This window comes from Hemiscyllium ocellatum, chromosome 10 (assembly GCF_020745735.1).
Source record: "Hemiscyllium ocellatum isolate sHemOce1 chromosome 10, sHemOce1.pat.X.cur, whole genome shotgun sequence".
NCBI classification, from domain to species: Eukaryota; Metazoa; Chordata; class Chondrichthyes; order Orectolobiformes; family Hemiscylliidae; genus Hemiscyllium; species Hemiscyllium ocellatum.
The window spans coordinates 88,685,095-88,705,072 of record NC_083410.1 but is presented as its reverse complement, the minus strand read 5'-3'; the positions used below and the strand labels follow the sequence as shown (position 1 = coordinate 88,705,072).

Here is a 19,978-nt window from a genome sequence, read left to right as displayed (position 1 = left end):
CCCCTCCATCAACAGAATTAAAAAACACAACTTTCCAACCTTTACTGTTCTGAAGAAGTCATTTCAAACTCAAAACGTTAACTCTTTTTCACTTTCCACACAGATGCTGCCAGACCTGCTGAGTTTCTCTCAGCATTTTCTGTTTGTAGGTAGATGTCCAGCAGTTACAGTACTATATTCCTGATTCATTAATTGAATCTCAAAGTTTGGGAGAAGATTTGTAGCTCAGTTCTCGTTGTTGTGGTTCTGTTCGCCGAGCTGGGAATTTGTGTTGCAGACATTTCTTTCCCTGTCTAGGTGACATCCTCAGTGCTTGGGAGCCTCCTGTGATGCGCTTCTGTGATGTTTCCTCCGGCATTTATAGTGATTTGTACCTGCCACTTCCGGTCGTCAGTGCCAGCTGTCCGCTGCAGTGGCCGGTATATTGGGTCCAGGTCAATTTGCTTATTGATTGTATCTGTGGATGAGTGCCACGCCGCTAGGAATTCCCTGGCTGTTCTCTGTTTGGCTTGTTCTATAATAGTAGTGTTGTCCCAGTCAAACTCATGTTGCTTGTCATCTGAGTGTGTGGCTACTAAGGATAGCTGGTCATGTCGCTTCGTGGCTAGTTGGTTTCATGGATGTGGACCGTTAGCTGTCTTCCTGTTTGTCATATGTAGTGTTTTGTGCAGTCCTTACATGGGATTTTGTACACTACATTGGTTTTGCTCATGCTGGGTATCGGGTCCTTCGTCCTGGTGAATTATTGTCTGAGAGTGACTGTTGGTTTGTGTGCTGTTATGAGTCCTTCTGGTCGCAGTAGTCTGGCTGTCAGTTCAGAAATGTTTTTGATGTATGGTAGTGTGGCTAGTCCTTTGGGTTGTGGCATGTCCTCATTCCATTGTCTTTCCCTTAGGCATCTGTTGATGAAATTGCAGGGGTGTCCGTTTTTGGCGAATACGTTGTCTAGGTGTTCTTCTTCCTCTTTTTGCAGTTCTGGTGTACTGCAGTGTGTTGTGGCCCTTTTGAACAGTGTCTTGATGCAACTTCTTTTGTGTATTGGGGTGGTTGCTTTCGTAGTTTAGGACTTGGTCTGTGTATGTGGCTTTCCTGTATACCTTTGTGGTGAAATCTCTGTTAGGTGTTCTCCGTTGGAGATTTCACCACAAAGGCATACAGGAAACCCACACACACAGACCAAGTCTTGAACTACGAAAGCAACCACCCCAACACACACAAAAGAAGTTGCATCAAGACACTGTTCAAAAGGGCCACAACATACTGCAGTACACCAGAACTGCAAAAAGAGGAAGAACACCACCTATACAATGTATTCGCCAAAAACGGATACCCCAGCAATTTCATCAACAGATGCCTAAGGGAAAGAGAACGGAATGAGGACATGCCAAAACCCAAAGGACTAGCCACACTACCATACATCAAAAATATTTCTGAACTGACAGCCAGACTGCTGCGACCACGAGGACTCATAACAGCACACAAACCAACAGCCACTCTCAGACAACAACTCACCAGGACGAAGGACCCGATACCCAGCTTGAGCAAAACCAATGTAGTGTACAACATCCCATGCAAGGACTGCACTAAACACTACATAGGACAAACAGGAAGACAGCTAACGGTCCATATCCATGAACACCAACTAGCCACAAAGCAACATGACCAGCTATCCCTAGTAGCCATACACTCAGATGACAAGCAACATGAGTTCGACTGAGACAACACCACTATTATAGGACAAGCCAAACAGAGAACAGCCAGGGAATTCCTACAGGCATGGCACTCATCCACAGATACAATCAATAAGCACATCGACCTGGACCCAATATACCGGCCACTGCAGCGGACAGCTGGAACTGACGACCAGAAGCGGCAGGTGCAAATCACTATAAATGCCGGAGGAAACATCACAGAAGCGCTTCACAGGAGGCTCCCAAGCACTGAGGATGTCACCTAGACAGGGGACGAAATGTCTGCAACACAAATGCCCGGCTCGGCGAACAGAACCACAACATTATTTGAATCTAAATTCCACCAACTACCATGCAGGACTTGAACCTGTGTTGAAAGTTAGAACATTAGCCTGGGACCCTAATTACTGGCGTGGTGAAAGTATCCACTTCCTCCACCTCCATCGCTCAATAGCAGCAGTATGTACAGCAGAAATTTGCCCAATATCCTTAGACAGTACAATCCAAACCCATGACTGCTTCAATCCAGATGGACAAGGGCAGGAGACACATGGGAATACCACAACCTGCAAGTTCCCTTCCATGACAATCATCATTCTGACTTGGAAATGTATCGCTGTTCCTTTAGTGTCCCTGGGTGAAAATCATGGGACTTCCCCCCTCAGGGCATTCTGGGTCTGCCATACAGCACATGAACTGCATTGGTTCAAGAGGGCAGCTCATCACCATCTTCTCAAGGGCAATGAGAGATGGTCAATAAATGCTGGCCAGCCAGTGATGCTCGTGAGTGTTTTTTTTAAAATTACCACTGCACCAACATCTCCAGGGAATCAAAACCAAAACTAATTATTCCAACCTTTCCAATTGATATGCTTCCATCCCTTCAGGCCCAAACTATCTGACACAGAAGGAGTGAAGAAGAATCATAGAATGCATACAATGTGGAAGCTGGCCATTGAGTCCACATCTACCCAACAAAGAACATCCCACCCAGACCCTGCATTCCCCACAGTTAATCCACCGAACCTATATATCTTTGGATTCTAGGAGAAAGCCAGAAGACACCCATAACCCACACCAACAGTCACCCAAAGGTGGAATTGAACCCAGGCCCCTGGTACTGTGAAGCAGCAGTGCTGATCACTGAGCCATCTTGCTGCCCCAGGAAATGCTGAGTTATGTCAGCATGGTGAACTATAGGAGGAAGAGAGAAAAGGCAAGGAGCCAGAACAAGACAAAGACCTAAAATGAATGAAGGGCAGTCAAATCTGGAGTGATTTGGAACATTGGAGCCTGTCTGGATACCGCTGTAAAGTAAATGTACAACCTTTAACGTTATACTCTGGTAAACTCGTCCTCTGTTTGTCACTCTAAAATAAATTGAATTCTATTTGAGGAGTTTAGGAATTCTCAAGGCAATGGTGCGTAGCATCGTTTAGTCTACGAACACATTCTACTGATGAATGCAATTAAACAAATTGATGAAAAAGGAATGCAAAGTCAGTATTTTGTAGATCATTCAGGGCTGTTCTAATTATTCCAACTCATCCAAAAAAACGCATAAACAAGAAATTTTAATCAGTTGATTAAAAAGGATGGTTATTACTTGTAAAAGTCAAGAGTGAGGAAGTCGTGAAGAATTCTGTTTCTAAAGAGCCAAATCTTACATTTATTAAAGGTCAGATTTCATGCAAGCAAAATTAATCAAAGAGAGGATTTCCAACAAGTCATTGCGGAATTTAACTTGTGCATTTCATGTCCCAAAGAGCTTCACAGCCCATGATGAAGTACTTCCTTCTGAATTGTGGTTACTGTTTTAATTTAGAGATGCAATGGGCAATTTGTGCATAGCAAACTCCCAGAAACAACAACGATATGATGATCCTTTTCAGCAAAGCTGATTGAGAAATGAATATTAGCCAGCGAGAACTCATTTGCTTTTCTTTGAGCATTGTAATGTGAGCATTTCATGCAATTCAATGAGGCATCTGAAGGTGGTTGCCTGTAGTAATGCGGCTCTCCTGGATCTGCACGGTATCAGACTAGCTCATTTGCTCAAGTCTCTGGGGTGACCAACATTCTGAGTCAGAATGTAATCTTAAAACTTCCCTTCAGGAAGCCTTCATTCTCTATTACATAAAGTGTGGTGGAAAATCCCTCGACTTGCGTGTGCATACGATCAGTCGGAGGTTTCAAGGCTGAGTTAGATAGATTTTGATGTTCGGTTAAGTGCTCCGAGTCATAAACTTGGAGGCAGGTTCGGTGGAAATAAGTGGAGATTTAATTGAACAGCAGATGGACGGTCTAAACCAAAGTCCTAACACCAAATGAGAGAGAGAGAGAGCAATAAAACAAACCACAAAATCTGTCACCTTTTGTATCTGACTGTGGCCAACATCTCTGCTGACTTGCACTGCAGTAGTTTGGAAAGTCAGCTGAGTATCTGCAGATGCGTGAGCTTTCGTTGCAATGAGAGAACGTGTTTCCTTCCTCTGTCGCTGCCTGACGCAAACCCCTCATAGTAATTCTGTTAACCTCGACCAGAGCCCAAATTAATTTAAATGGGAAATTTCACAGCTACATAAGGAGTTGGTGTTCAGCCCCATGGGCCACTGCTATCTGTACTGTGTGGGGGTGGGAGTCATCATTCTTGTTTACATTACAATCTAACCCAAGTCATGCGGGACTCTTTTTTTGTGTGTGTACACGGTGGCTTCGTGGAGATAGTTTTACCGGAGGGAAACGCTGCAGTAGCCAATGTGTTTTGAGAGCTGTGCTCTATGCCTGTGTTGCAGAGTGGTCAATGGAAAACGCCTTCACTCAGAGAAAGTAAGATTGCACGGAGGGTCCGCACGGGGATTTACGCCGATGTTTCGCAAAGGGAATCACTCGCACTGTTGCACCTCGGATTGTGATTCCCAAAACAGAGGTAAGGTCTGTAATTCGCCTCTCTCTCAGGAGCGCAACGTGCTTTCCCTGTTTTAGCACTGAGATGGGCCAGAACGAGAGGAGAATTGGATTAGGTTAAACTTGCAGGTTTCTGTCTGTTCGGCGTTTTATGTGGTATCTCTGGACTAGCAGCTCGGTGAAGATGGTCCACTTGAGAATGACAAGTTTTCTGAATCCATTGAAAGGTGATATTTTCACTCCACCGCTTTTCAGGCTGCTCTCCTTATATTGAAAGTAGTCACTCCTTGCATTAGTACCCGATTTATACTGTGTCAGGCAGTTGTTATGCTGTTTATAGCATGTACACACAAGCGATATAAACCTCATGTTAGCGTTAACCTAATGGGGAAAATAATGGTCTCACACACACAGGCAGGCTTATACTCCCCCAATACGCGCAAGTACACTTCTGTTCTAACACATGCACACAATCACACACCACTCTCGCCCATACACTCTCATATGTTCACTCGCAGTCTTCCACACACGTTTTCTCCTACAATCCCTCACATACGCTCTGTTGTATGTTCTCCCACGAGTATTCATAAACTGTCTAACGACACACTCACTCAAGCACTCTCCCATATGCAAACAATCTCTCACTCGTACGCAAACTATCTGATACAACTGTCCCACAAATATTCTCTCTCCCACACATCTACTCTATATCCCTCTCTCTTCACTCCTCCTTCCCCCCCCCCCATATACACACACATTCCCATTCACAAATCATTTACATTCTCATAGGTTTACATTAACACACTGTCATGTGTGCTGTCTCACATACATACACTTTTTTTACACACACACACACACACAGAGTAACTCTCGAAATTGCTGCCTTAGGTAGACCCTGAGCTGTGAGGATGAGACGTTTCTACTCCGGTTTGATGGGTTCTCCAGTGAATGGGCAGTCCAGCTGTAATTGGCGTCCTGTGTCATGTGCAGAGAGATGGTGTTGAGAAGGCTGGGTCGGTGAGCTGTTCGCCAGTTTGTGCAGTTCCTCGGCTTAGCTTCTGTGTGATCCTAATGTGTCTCAAGGTGTTGAGTGCCTTCCTGAATAAACCTTATCCAGTTTGGTCCATCATGGCCAGGGTCTCCAATAAATTGGCAAATGTTTCACTTCAGGGATTCTTTGAGACTATCCCTATCGAGTATCTGCTGTCCTCCTGAGAGAGTCTTGCCCTGACAGATGGGCTGTTAGCTCAGTCGGCTGGATAGCTAGTTTATGCAGCTGAGTGCTAACAGCATGAGTTCAATTCCCACATTGTCTGAGGTTGCCATGAAGGGCTCTCCTTCTCAGCCTGTCCCCTTGCCTGTGATATGGCGACCTGTAAATCGTCTGTGTTTGTTTGTCCCTCTCCCTCTTTCATGTGGTCAACCCTGTAGTCTTCTGGAGCTATGGTGAATTTGCTATTACCTGCCCTGGTCCATAAAGCCTCAGGAGTCTTGTCAGGGATCCAGTCAAGTGGAGCTGGGTTTTTTTTGTGATTAGTGTCTCTATGCTGGATTGAGAAAGCACTGTTCCATTGGACTGGACTCCTTGCTACTGGCTTTGGACAAACCTATGAAAGTCAAGTGCCTTCAATGCTTTGAGGTACTTTCAGTAGGTTGACCACACATGCATATTGTAACATACACACATGCAGATATTGATAGTTACCCACATGCACTACACATTCTTCAACACACATACATCATACACACCTACACAATCATTGTTCAAAAACACTCAGCTGAGAGTATAAATCTATTGATAAGTAGACATATGTATCTGGACAAAAATGAAAAATGCACACACATATGTATTTTTATAACAGAGACCTTGCCTTGTAGGTACTTGGTTCCTTGAAAGTGGAGTCACACACTGACAGGGTCGTGAATGTGGTGATTAGTCCTCTTGTCTTCATTGGTCAGAACATTATGTAGTTGGGAGGTCATGTTGTGGTTGTACAGGACATTGGTTAGGCCACTTTTGGAAAACTGCATACAGGTCTGGTCACCCTGCTATAGGAAGGATGTTGTTAAACTTGAGATGGTGCAGGAAAGCTTTACAAGGATATTGCAAGGATTGAAGGGTTTGAGTTATGGGGGGGGAGACTGAATAGGCTGGGGCTTTTTTTCTTTGGAGCATCGGAGGCTGATGGATGACCTTATAGATGTGTGTAAAATCATAAGGAGCATGGATAGGGTAAATAGCCCAAGGTTTTTTTTCCCTAGGGTGGGGGAATCCAAAACTAGAGCACACAGGTTTTAAGGTGAGAGGGGAAAGATTTTAAAATGACCTGAGGGGGAACTTTTTTTTCCACTAAGGCTGGTGTCAGAACTAGCTGCCAGAGGAAGTGGTGGAGGCTGGTACAATTACAACATTTAAAAGGCATCTGGATGGGTATATGACTAGAAGGGGTTTAGAGGGACATGGGCCGTGTGCTGGTAAAAGGGACAATGTCCGATTGGGATGTCGGGTCGGCATGGAGGAGTTGGACTGAAGGGACGTTTTCTGTGCAGCTTGACTCTATGACGGTGTGTATGGATATGCACACAGATCTATGCACTCTCACGCACATCCTCCGTTATTGGCACGGTGCTGATGGATAGACTGTATCACTGGGAGGTTTCTGCAGAATGGAGCAGCAGTGGATGTGAGGTACACAGGGCAGGTTGGTGTGGAAGGTGCTCGTTTTTTTTTCCCGGGATGGGAGATTCGAGTTCTCTGAACAGGGCAGTCTGATGCAAAGATATGCCTGGTAGACTGCAGCATTCTGCCTTCCGATTCTGCGGTCCCCACCTGCAGGGACCGCTCGGTGCCGGGAATTGCTCAGAGACTAGCCCCTGCAAGTGCGAATGGATGGCTTGAAGGGGTTTGGTAACGGGCAGGCAATATAGAGTAATGCTGATAAGGTAGGCGTTACAATGTGCTGTCTTGCTGGGGGGGGGGGGGGGGGGAGAGAAGTGGTTATGTTGTAACCGACGATGTGAAACTGACCCATCTACACACACACACACATCAAACATTCACATCACATTCAGACCTGTACATCATATGCGTACCCATGGTTATCCACGCAGCACGCACTGACAAACCTGCCCCAAACATTTCTGTCCGTTTTGCAAAATCCCCTAAACATTTAAAGGGGACACGCGTCTTAGAGTCCACCGAGTTGAGCTTCGCCTCATGAATAAGATGTTCCAGTGAATTGTAACTAATCACTGCGGGAGATTTAAGAGGCGCTATCTCCATTAGGACAAGGATTTCTGCGGCTGACTGGAGTATCGTGTGTGTCTCAGGTGGGTAGCACTCCCAATAAAGGTAGGGGGGAGGGCTAAAACTCAAAGTACTTTCTTCCAGATTAGTGGTGCTGGAAAAGCACAGCAGTACAGGCAGCATCCTGACCTGCTGTGCTTTTCCAGCACCACTCTAATCTAGACTCTGGTTTCCAGCATCTGCAGTCATTGTTTTTACCTATTTTCTTCCAGAGCCTTTTGAGCAAACCAAACATTAAACTATAAAGGTTTTAGTGACTGTTAACTGCAGTCTCTGATCAACTCCGGGCGACAAGTCACTGATTCTGTGGTAATTCCATGTCTCCTCATGATTTTCTCCAATCACTGGGTGTTTAAATTTCCCCCATATATCGTGATACCGCTGGGAGGTTGACTATCGCTCTCTGCTAACTGTATGTGATAGTTTTGGTGTGAAAACAGGCTTTACTCGAAACGAGTTCAGCGTACCCTTGGGCATTGTTACTGATCAAGCTTTATTCTGGGGCTAGGGCGGGGTCCTCCAATCCCACTCAACGGGTCAAAAGGATGTTGCAAAATCTTTCTGATTTCCATTAATACTAGTTGGAGTGAATTTCTGCATCGCGCCAGCTCCGAGTGTCAGGTTGCAGAGGTAATCTTCAGGCAGGGAGAGTGCCTTTAACTATTTGCAAAGCCTTTTCTGATGTAATGCCCCGATGGGGAGATAACATCAGGAAATGAGGACCCCTGACACTAACAACAACAGAGTGCCTGAGGTGTATGTTTTGACACACACAGTCACTAGACAGCTGTTTCATGACAGCCTGTTTGGACTTGTTTTTTTTAAAAGAATGTTTGGAACCCAAGTTGCAAAAATAGGCACAGCTCCCAATCAACTCATGACTTTTTGCAGGGTGGGGGCTGCTCACAAAGCGTGGAGCATTTTCCATTTCCCCCCACCCCACCATCTTTCTCCTCCTTTGTCTCCCTCATTCCCTCTTTTCAGAGAATGGTAGGAATTTACAGCACAGACTAGCAGAACAAATGCAATTTGCAAATATGTGCTACATTGTATCTATGTCAGCCAAAGCACTGACCAAGCCAGGGTGGGTTACTCCCTCTGTTTTGTACAGTGTACTGAGGGTTACTTTCAACCAGTAGGTTCTTTATCCATGTCATCATCTCTGAAAAAAAATTCTCTTCCATCTTTGCGAACAGCTCTATAGAGACAGTGGAAAATGAGCTAGCAAGGTACTACTGCAGAAGACACCTTTTCTCTCTCCTGATAGATTTAGAAGCTTTTGGGAGTAACAGAAGCTGAACAGGGCATCCACCTCAGAGGCTGAGGGGCTTTAAATCCACGTGAATACAGACTCTACCTTGGCTTAATGTATCATTTGAAAGACAGCATCTCTGGCAGTGCAGCACTCCTTCAGTGGGAGTGTCAGCCCGGATCATATACTCCAGTGGGGCTTGTACACAGAAGGGGATGGGGTGCACACTCCCAGGCTGACACTAATGATAAACACATCATCTAGTGCTGACTTGGAGGGAGACTGAGGATTTAATGAAAATGATCTCAGTTACATTTTCAGGATCTCTCCAGATTTGTCAATTGCGCTAAATTCCACTCAGATGCAGCAGATGAGTGCAATCACATTTCACCAAGATGCACCAGGATATAGGAGCTTTACGAAATGGTGGCATTTAATAAAATGCAACTCTGAGTACTGAATAAAGCACTGCACAGTTTAAAACGAGACTGCCCTCAAAGAAGAATACTTGCCTTGAAAACCCACTTAGCTACTCCACGGTCAACATTCTGCTGTCAAGAAAATACTTTCAGTTCGATATAAACTTGCAGCCTTGACTGCTGGTGATGTTGAACAAAAGGGCCATGATTCAAAATGCTACAAACAGCACAGAGTAACTGTGGATCTCAACCTCCATATAAAAGATGCAAGATAAATTGCAGAACAAAAAGTAAGCGTTGCTAACCTGAAATATGTGCTCAATATTTCAGTGAGCCTGTCTGAACTGAGTAATTGCCAGACTTTCATCCAATCCTGGCCCAGTTCCTGTGAACAACTGCTTCAGTATCAAAGGCAGGCGCACTAGCAAACGGATCTCCATTGGGAGAAAGAAATCAGGAGGCCAATCCCATGCTGGCAAAAGAGTGGAGCGAGAAACAAATTAAGAAAAATGCCTCATCCACGACCATTCCTGCAACTTAGGGAAAGGAGCCCAGTTCCAATCTCCTAATGCATTCAGAGTCAGTCACACTATTTCCTAGTAAATTGTACAATCTAAGAATGTAATTTTTGAAGGAATGATACCATGTAAAGATTCTAAGGCATTCTGTCTTGTGTTCACCTGCCTAGCTGTGTTCTTATTAGTTTTCTAAAATTTTCTGAATGTGAATGTTTCTCCCTTAATGAGTGGCTAGCTGGACTAGGTCAGGCTAAGAGTCAACAGTGTCAGAGTGTGCCTGAAGTTGCAGACTAGGCAAGGATTGCAGGTATCCTTCACCTAAAGGGCATTCGTGGACCAGTTTGTTTTATGATGATCTGGCAACTTTGTAACTATTTTGACTGGTGTCATCTTTTTATTTCCCGATTTGGTTTTAGACTAATTGATTGTCAAAACTAAGCTAAAGTGAGGACTGCAGATCAGGGTCAAGATTAGAGTGGTGCTGGAAAAGCACTGCAGGTCAGGCAGCTTCTGAGGACAGGAAAATTGACGTTTCAGGCAAAAGTCCTTCATCTGATTGTCAAAGCTACCCTTGTGATATTTTGATGCAGATTCTGTGGCGTATTAATTCAGGCCTCTGGATACCTACTCTAGTAACATAAACACCATACTGCCTTACTCCTATCTTGTATATGCTTCTTCTAGACCATGTTTAGAGGGTGAGATGACCACAACAATGTCCACAAGGTGAAAACAACTCGAACTGTAAACTTTCATGTGTTTGTGTCCCATCCTCCTGTCACCATTCTGGAGGAATCTCCGAGAACTGCCCAAGAGACTAAAAATGATGTCTCTCAATGGCTTCTGAGCTTGAGGTGTGTGATCAGTTGTTGTCCACAGGCATTGTCTCCAGTCTTTCAACTGTTCAACTCCTGGATTGGAATCCCAATTATGTCTTCCTTTTGATCCCTTTACAAAGTCTCTTACAACGGTTGAAAAGGGAGGAGATCTGTAGCAATGTAAGGCCTACACTCTATTGTGAGTGAACAGCAACAAATTTTGAACAAAGGATGGTAAGAGAGGGCATCTTGGAACTCTAAAGACCAGGCTCCAGCTCCATCCGAACCTCTGACGCTGAGTTCCTTTACACCAGCTCAGTGTCATCCTTGATGGACGTGTATATTTCCCTTTTAATCCGCAGGGATTTGCCCATGTCTATACCAGTTGTTTTGTATAAACAAGAACCGTGGTTTCTGGAGATCTGAAACAAAAACAGAAATTACTGGAGAAACTCTGTTCTGGCAGCGTCTGTAGAGGGAAAACAAGTTGATGGATAGTGAAGATGATGTTTGGTATGCTTTCCTTTTATTTGTCAGAGTATTGAGTACAGGAGTTGGGAGGTCATGTTGTGGCTGTGCAGGATGTTGGTTAGGCTACTGTTGGAATATTGCGTGCAATTCTGGTCTCCTTCCTATCGGAAAGATGTTGTAAAACTTGAAAGGGTTCAGAAAAGATTTACAAGGAGGTTGCCAGGGTTGGAGAGCTTGAGCTATAGGAAGAGGCTGAACAGGCTGTGGCTGTTTTCCCTGGAGTTTTGGAGGCTGAGGTGTGACCTTATAGAGGTTTACAAAATTGAGGGGCATGGATAGGATAAAGTCTTTTCCCTGGGGTGGGGGACCCAAGAATTAGAGGGTGTAAGTTTAGGGTGAGGGGGGGAAAGATATAAGAGACCTAAGGTACAACTCTTTCACGCAGAGGGTGGTATGTGTATGGAATGAGCTGTCAGAGGAAGTGGTGTGGAGGCTGGTACAATTACAACATTTAAAGGGCATCTGGATGGGTGAGTGCTGGCAGGTGGGACTAGATTGGGTTGGGATATTTGGTCGGCATGGATGGGTTGGACCGAAGGGTCTGTTTCCATGCTGTATATATCTCCAGGACTCTATATGCCTTTTTGAGTCCAGTGACCCTTCTTGCTGTGTCCTGGAGGGACTGTCAGTCTCACAGCAGCCAGTGATCGTTGTCCTCTGTTTTTAAACTTTTAAATATTTTAAAGGAACTGAAACGGGTATTCACATACAGAGGCAAAAGGCTACCCAAGGCCACGGTGAGCGGACTGAAGGATTTCAAATAGAGGTGCAGCAATTGGATAAGTTATTTTCACTTAAAGTTAATGAGACTGCGACTAGATGAGTTACACTTGAAGATAATGATGTAAGTGAGCATGAAGCTGAGGGTTATTGCAGAAGCAGTGGCAGTAATCTTTTGATCTTCCCTGGATTGGGGATGGTGTGGGCTGATTGGAGGGTGGCACAGTGGCTCAGTGGTTAGCACTGCTGCCTCACAGCACCAGGGTCCCAGGTTCCATTACAGCCTTGGGTGACTGTCTGTGTGGAATTTGCACTTCTCCCTGTGTCTGCGTGGGCTTCCTCCGGGTGCTCCGGTTTCCTTCCAAAGTCACAAAAGATGTGCAGGTCAGATGAATTGGCCATGTTAAATTGCCCTTAGTGTTTGGTGCATTAGTCAGAGGGAAATGGGTCTGGGTGGGTTACTCTTTGGAGGGTTGGTGTGGACTTGTTGGGCCGAAGGGCCTGTTTCCATACTGTGTAGGGAATTTAATCCAATTGTGAAAATTAACATTTATTCAAAAACAAAAGTGTTATAAATCAGCTCTGCAATTACAGGCTAGGCCGGTCAACTTCAGGGGTGGAAAGCTTCTGGAAACAATTACTCTGTTAAAGTTAATAAAATGTAGGGGAAAATGTGAATTGATTTGGAAGCTTCATCACAGATTGGAGAGATGATCATATCTAATTTGCTGGCATTTTATGAAGAAGTAATTGAAACAATTGATGAGGGAAATGTAGTTGATGTGGTGTGCGTGGACCTCCAGAAGGCTTTTGATGCAGGACCGAACAACAGACTTGAGTAAGGTGATGGTCATGGAATAAGAGATACTGTGGCAACTGGGATACAAACTTAGCTAAAGGATGGAAACCAAGTAATGGTCAGTGGTATTTTTGAGGCTTGTTGGAGGTCTGTAGTGGAGTTCCCCAGGTGCCACTATTGGAAACCTTGCTTTTAGTTTTATATATGCATGTATGGGAGAATTTTAAGATGAGGGCAGTGTGGACTTCCAAAATTAGATTAGATTTCCTACAGTATGGAAACAGGCCATTTGGCCTAACCAGTCCACATCGACCCTCCGCAGAGTAACCCACCCTGACCCATTTCCCTCTGACTAATGCACCTAACACCATGGGCAATTTATCATGGCCAATCCACCTGACCTGCACATCTTTGGACTGTGGGAGGAAACCGGAGCACCCGAAGGAAACTCGCACAGACACTGGGAGAATGTGCAAGCACCATACAGACAGTCGCCCAAGGCTGGAATTGAACCTGGGTTCCTGGCATTGTCAAGCAGCAGTGCTAACCACTGTGCCACCCTTATGGAATTTGTACAATGGTGGAGCAGTCAGATAAATGGTACAGGAAGTTCAATGCAGAAAAGTGTGAGGTACATCTTGGTACAAAGATCCTGGAGACAGGGTAAAACAAATAGCACTATTCTAAAGGGTGTGCAGGAGCAGAGAGACCTTGAAATGTATTTACCTCAAGTCATCAAAGGTAGCAAGGCAGGTAGCGAGGGCTGTTAACAAGCATTGTATTCTCGGCTTCAAAAATAGGGATATCGAGTACAAGAGCAGGAAGGTCCTAGTGACTTATATAGAACACTGGTTAAAACTCAGCAGGAGTATTATGCACAGCTCTGGCACTATACAATAGAAAGAATGTGAATACATTGGCGAGAATGCAAAAGGGTTATACAAGAATTGTACCAAGGATGAAGCGCTTCAGTTATGATGAAAGATTTGAGAGAGTTTTTCACCGAGAAGAATACTGAGATATTTGATAGAAATCACGAAGGCTCTGGACAGAGTAGCTAGAGAAAAACATGCCTGCTCCAAAAATGATCAAGAGCCAGAGGGCATGGTTTTAACAAAAACAGAAGTTGCTGGAAAGGCTAAGGAGGTCTGGCAGCATCTGTGAAGAAAAATCAAAGTTAACATTTCGGGTCCGATGACCCTTCCTCAATTTTATTTTTGCTTCTGATTTATAGCATCAGTAGTTCTTTTGGTTTTCATTTGCCACAGTTTTAAAATGTTTTGCCAAAGAAGCAAATGTGTAGTGAGAAACATTGTTTTTAATGCAATGAATAGTCAGGCCTGGAATGCACTGCCTGGCAGTGCAAAGGCAGCAGGTTTAACTGAGGCACTTAAGAGGCCATTAGGTTGTTTAAATAAAAACAATCTACCAGTTTATTGGGAAAAGTCAGGAGATGGCACTAAGTTAAAATGCTGAGAGCCAGTTTGGCCACACTTGGCTAAATGGCCTTTCTTTTTAACTGTAACAATTCCATGATTCTGAAATGATGGATCAAAGCATTGAGTTTCAATCCTGTTTTGCTGAGGGAGATCAAGGTGTGCTACATGAACTGAATGCAGGCCAGGTCTGTGCAAGTCTTGAACTTCCGGTGGTCAGGTGGATGTCATTGTCCTTACTGTAATATTGTCCCTCTCCAGTTGGCAATACGTCAGGGCCCCTTTCTGTTTCTAGTGTTGCCAATGAGTCACTGCAGGCAACCAATTGCTAGCCGTTCATCTGAATAGAGACCCAGCGCTGAGATGCACATGGCGATGTGACAGGGTGGAGGTGATGGAGGGACATGGAGAGGTAGGGAGGGGGCAAGAAATGATGAAGGAAGGTAAGGGTGAGAGAGGGAGGGCAAGGAGTAGTTTAGATAAAGGGAGAGGGAAAACACTGAAGGAGGCTGTGGCAAATGTAAGGAAGTCAATTGGGTTTAAGTTGCTGCCTCGTGTTCCTGAACAGCCACAGCTTGACTCAAAAACCTTCAATAGATGGGGAATAATGAGAGAAATCCTTCAGATCTCTTTGAAGTTACCTGGAAGATAAAGAACCGTGCATTACTTTTAGAAGCTCGAGTAGTGCTGTAAAAAGTTGTGCAATTTGGCAATCAAGTTGTGAAGAGGACCTGAAGAATTTGCTTACTGATAATTTTTTTGCCACTTCTCTTATATAATCTTTATCAGATTGGTATAATTTGGGATTATCTTTTTAGATTACATTACTTGCAGATTGAAATTAATTCAACACTGGTATCATCTTACAAATATCAATTTGTTGTGATTTTTGTTTTGCATTATTTCGTGATATTTAAATGAGAATGGGGAGAAGTACTAGCCACTGCTGGGATTACCCAGGATCCCTGGCACTGGCACCATATTGAAAAGGTCATTGTGCAGCCGATCAAGGCCATTGGAGACCAAGACCACAAACTATGCCAGCTTGGTCTGAGGTTCCCACTGTGCAGTCTCCACAGTCTCTGACTTGCTCTGCTCCACCAGAGTAAGTGCTGCCATCTTTTCTCTGCTACCTCACAATCACTCTGTCTTTACTAGTACATCCACCTTCCATCAAGGCTAATGTTCTACCTCTCGCTGTAACAGACAGCAACTTCTCCACTCATGCCCACTCAACATCCCACCTTACTCACCCTGCATGCCCTCTGCACAATCTGATCACTCACTTCCTACACCAGCACGAAGAACTGTCAACCACGTTTATCTCACTCAATCTCTCTTTATCACGTTCCAGGCTTACAATACGACTGAGAGAACCAGCTCTGATACCCACCATTCAGCTCCTTACCCCTAGGCTGGGAGGAACCGAACACTGGTGCAGGACTGATTTGCGTCCAAGCCCCTGGTTTAGTATCAGAGGTTGCCTTCTAGTTACTGTGCTGAGGCTCACTGCCTGAAGGGTGTTTACCTGGACTTTACTGAGCACTACTCCCCTTAGACCTTCCAGCGTGACTTTCTGCTTGAAGCATGTGAGCTGTTGGCATGTGAGGCAGACATAACACTGACCTAGCACAATGCTGCACTGCAACATTTCCACCCCTTGACTGGTTTCCAGCATCTGCAGTCCTTGTTTTTACCCAGAGACTGCAAACTGCTGTAGCACAGAAGCAACTGGATGCCTGCACAAAAGGTTAGTATTGCAGGTACAACAAGCAACTCAGGAGAAACATTTGTCTTTATTACATGGGGGAGCAGAGTTTAACAAGTGGCAAAGACTTGCTGGCATGGTTTTGAATGTTGGTGAGACCACAGCTAAAATATTGTATACAATTTTAAACTCCTGATTTAAGGCGTAATATACTTGCCTGGGAGGCTGTTCAGAGAAGGTTGTGTGGGTTGATTCCTAGATTAGTTCTTAGTGCATTAGTCAAAGATTGAGCGAATTGGCCCTCTGCTCCATTTCAAATAATGGGAGGTGATTTTATTAAAGGATGCTGAGGAAGCTTCCCAGGATAGGTGGCAAAAAGATATTTCTCCTTTTTGTGTGGGAATCTGGTGACTTAGTTTGAGAATGGAGAAGCCTCCCTTTTAAGATGGAGATGAGGAGGAGTTTCTTTTCTCAGCGGATCCAATTTTGGCATTTGCAATTCTCTACCTGGATTTTCAACTACGCTCAAGGGTGAGTGAGACCGATTTCAGATCCCCTCTCTAGATAGAGTCGTAGAGATGTACAGCACGGAAACAGACCCTCCAGTCCAACTCCTCCATGCTGACTAGATATCCCAACCCAATCTAGTCCCACCTGCCAGCACCTGGCCCATATCCTTTTTAAATGTTGCAATTGTACTAGCCTCCACCACTTCCTCTGGCAGTCCATTTCACACATGCATCACTCTCTGCATGAAAAAAGTTGCCCTTTAGGTCACTTTTATTTCTTTCTCCTCTCACCCTAAACCTATGCCGTCTAGTTCTGAACTCCCCCACCCCAGGGAAAAGACTTGTCTATTTATCCTACCCATGCCCCTCATGATTTTATACACCTGTATAGGGTCCTCACTCCTCAGCCTCCAACGCTCTCGGGAAAACAGCTGTAGCTTATTGAACATCTCTCTCTTGCTCAAATCCTCCAACCGTGGCAATATGCAACCATTTCTATTTTGAGCAAGAAAAATCATCCTTCCCCTGACTAAAGAGGCACAAGGAACGATTTGAGCATTTGCCAATGCCAACAAATCACATGTGTCAGTGTTCCTGTCAGCTTTCCAGTCAGTGGCAGGATTTAAGGTGGCCTAGCAAATATTCAACAGTCATGGATCCTTTATCCTGAGTAAAATGAGGCCAACTTGCTTCATTATCTCCACTTCCCTGCACTAGGTTTTTTTTACAAAGGACCCAACTGAATTTGTACCAACTGGAAAGGAGAACTGGAATCAAAATGGTTTTGAAGTCCTGTGAGCCACACAAAGGAATCTATGGCCCATACAGCCATTGATTCCGGTTCAAGTGCAGAGCTATTGTTTGACTAACTTGCTCCTGGTACATTGCTGATTGGGATCTGGCCAATCCCAGCTCGCTCCCATACTATCCTGGTCATAAATAGGTCTCAACTAATATAATAGCAAAACACTTCAGATTCTGGAATCAAATGTAGAGAGAAGTTGCTGACAATATTTGTCGGACAGCATCCATGGACAGCAAAACTTGGACTCTCTTTCTGACTTTGCCCAACCATCTTCAGCCGCTTCATCAATGACCTTCTCTCTATCATAAGTCAGAAGTAGGGATTCTTGCACAATGTTCGGCACCATTCATGGTTCCTCCGATACTGAAGCAGCAAGACCAGGGCAATATTCAGGCTTGGGCTGACAAGTGGCAAGCTATATACATGCCACTCCCAACTGTTGTCCCTTAGCGTTCAATAAACTGACCATCACTAAATCCTGTTCTATTAATATCCCGAGAGTTATGGTTGACAAGAAACTGAACTGTACCAATTCAGTTTAATACTGACTACTGCAGCTCCTAACTCCTCAAATCCTAGTCATTATCCACAAGGCACGGGTCAGGAGTGTGATGAAATACATCCCACTTGCCTGGATGAGTGCAGTTCCAACAACATTGACGCTTGACACCATTCAGGACAAAGCTGCCTGCTTGATTTCCAACCTATGGACCATGTTGAACATTCGTTCCCTGCATCACTGGTGCAGAGTGTATACTATCTATAAGATGCACTGTGACAATTCATCGAGGTTTTTTAAACAGTATCCTCCAAATATGCAACCTCGTCCACTTAGAAGGACAAGAACAGCAGATACATGTAAGTGTCACCACCTGCAAGTTCCTCTCCAGGCTACACACACAATCAAGACTTGGTTTTTGATTTGATTTATTATTGTCACATGTACCTAGATACAGTGAAAAGTTTTGTTTTGCATACAGTACAGGCAGATCACACCATATAAAGTTCCAGAGTAATACAACAGAGCAAAGAATACAATGTTACAGCTGCACAGAAGATGTACAAATAATGAGATCAACATTAAATTTAAACTTTTGAGAAGTCCATTCAGAAGCCTAGTAACAGTGGGGAAGAAGCTGTTCTTGAATCTATTTATACGAGTATAAAACCTTTCTGTCTTCTGCCCAATGGAAGAGAGTATAGCTGAGATGGGAGAGGTCTTTGATTATGTTGATTGCTTTCCCAAAGTGGGAAGCATAGATGGAGTCAATGGATGGAAGGCTGCTGTGTTCACAACTCTGTGTAGTTTCTTGTGGTCTTGGGAAGAACGATTGCCAAACCACGATGGGATGCATCCAGATAGAATGCAAACGTGTAAACAAGTAAATATATTGCTGTTCGTCACTGGGTCAAAATCCTAGAACTCCTTTCCTAATGAGTGGGTGTTCCTTCACCATGTGGACAAGGGAAATACAAGAAGGCAGCCCATCACCAACACCTCAAGGGCAGTTAAGGATGAGCAATAAATAAATCAATTAACTCTGTTTTTACTACAGTTTAGGCATTCAAAGAGAACTGGAGATTTTAAGGGAAGGCTTGAAGTTGTAATTAGCTTTTCAAGGACGTTGTTTACCATTTGAGGCATTATTAGCTGAGGTTTCTACCTATGTCACCAATGAAATGGAAACATTGGAAATGCTGGTCGCCTGAGAAGAGAAAGCAATTTAACTGATAAAGTATTTTTGTAATTACATCAGTGGGAGAACAGTGATGCAGAAACTCACTGGATGAATAATCAAGCTAATGTCAGTTCAAACCGTCCCACTGAGGCTTGAAAATTTGAACTACATTTGTTTTTCAAAGTTTTTGTTTAAAACACTGGTTAAAATGATCATGAAGCTCTAGGATTGTTGTAAACACCCAACTGGTTCCCTGTCCTGCAGGGAAGGAAATCTTTTGACCTTAACAGTCTGGCTGATAGGTGACTCCAGTCCCACGCTAGTGCAACTGCCCATGAAGTGCCCGCACAAACCACTCTGTCCAAATGCTACAGCGGTGGCTGAACAAAAATAGCCCCCCCATCGCTTTTCCAAAATATCAAGGGTTGGCCAAGGAGTAGCGACCCTGCCAGTAACACACTTCACATCTTAATGAATTCATTTAAAATTCTAACAACAATAGCATTTCATAGAACTTCAGTTGTCCTGTTTGTATAAAAACAATGTCAGTGTTTGTATACAGAGCATATGTACTGAATGACATCATTCATTTTGCCCAAGAACAGCTAATTTGCCAGTCGTGAGTTACAAGGTTTTTCTGACTGGTAGCATAAACCATTCTCGATTTATGGCTTTTTCACATTGCCTCTATTTATAATCGAGTCAGACACAATTGACGACGGCAATGGCTGTGATTAAGATGTGGTAAAAATAGAAAATACTGGAAGTGTGCAGTAGGTAAATCAGTATCTGTCGTGGAAGGTAGGTCACTGTTTCAGATAGAGACTTTCAATTATATTTCTAGTTCAACAGCTGCAAAGCCCCTTCCCTTAATTTCTG

General features: G+C 44.1%; 1 protein-coding gene across 4 annotated transcripts in view; it reads left to right on the top strand.

The window, feature by feature from the left end:
• The first annotated feature begins 4,502 nt into the window (after positions 1–4,502).
• Positions 4,503–19,978, top strand: part of LOC132819499 (synapse differentiation-inducing gene protein 1-like) — a 66,033-nt gene continuing 50,557 nt past the window's right edge. For 2 of the 4 annotated variants that reach the window (XM_060831046.1, XM_060831049.1), the window contains exon 1: positions 4,503–4,620. The gene's annotated coding sequence lies outside the window, so the exon portion shown is untranslated. Of the gene's footprint in view, positions 4,621–7,844; positions 7,929–19,845; positions 19,901–19,978 lie in introns of those variants that run through there. The other 2 variants (XM_060831048.1, XM_060831047.1) reach the window with 2 other exon arrangements.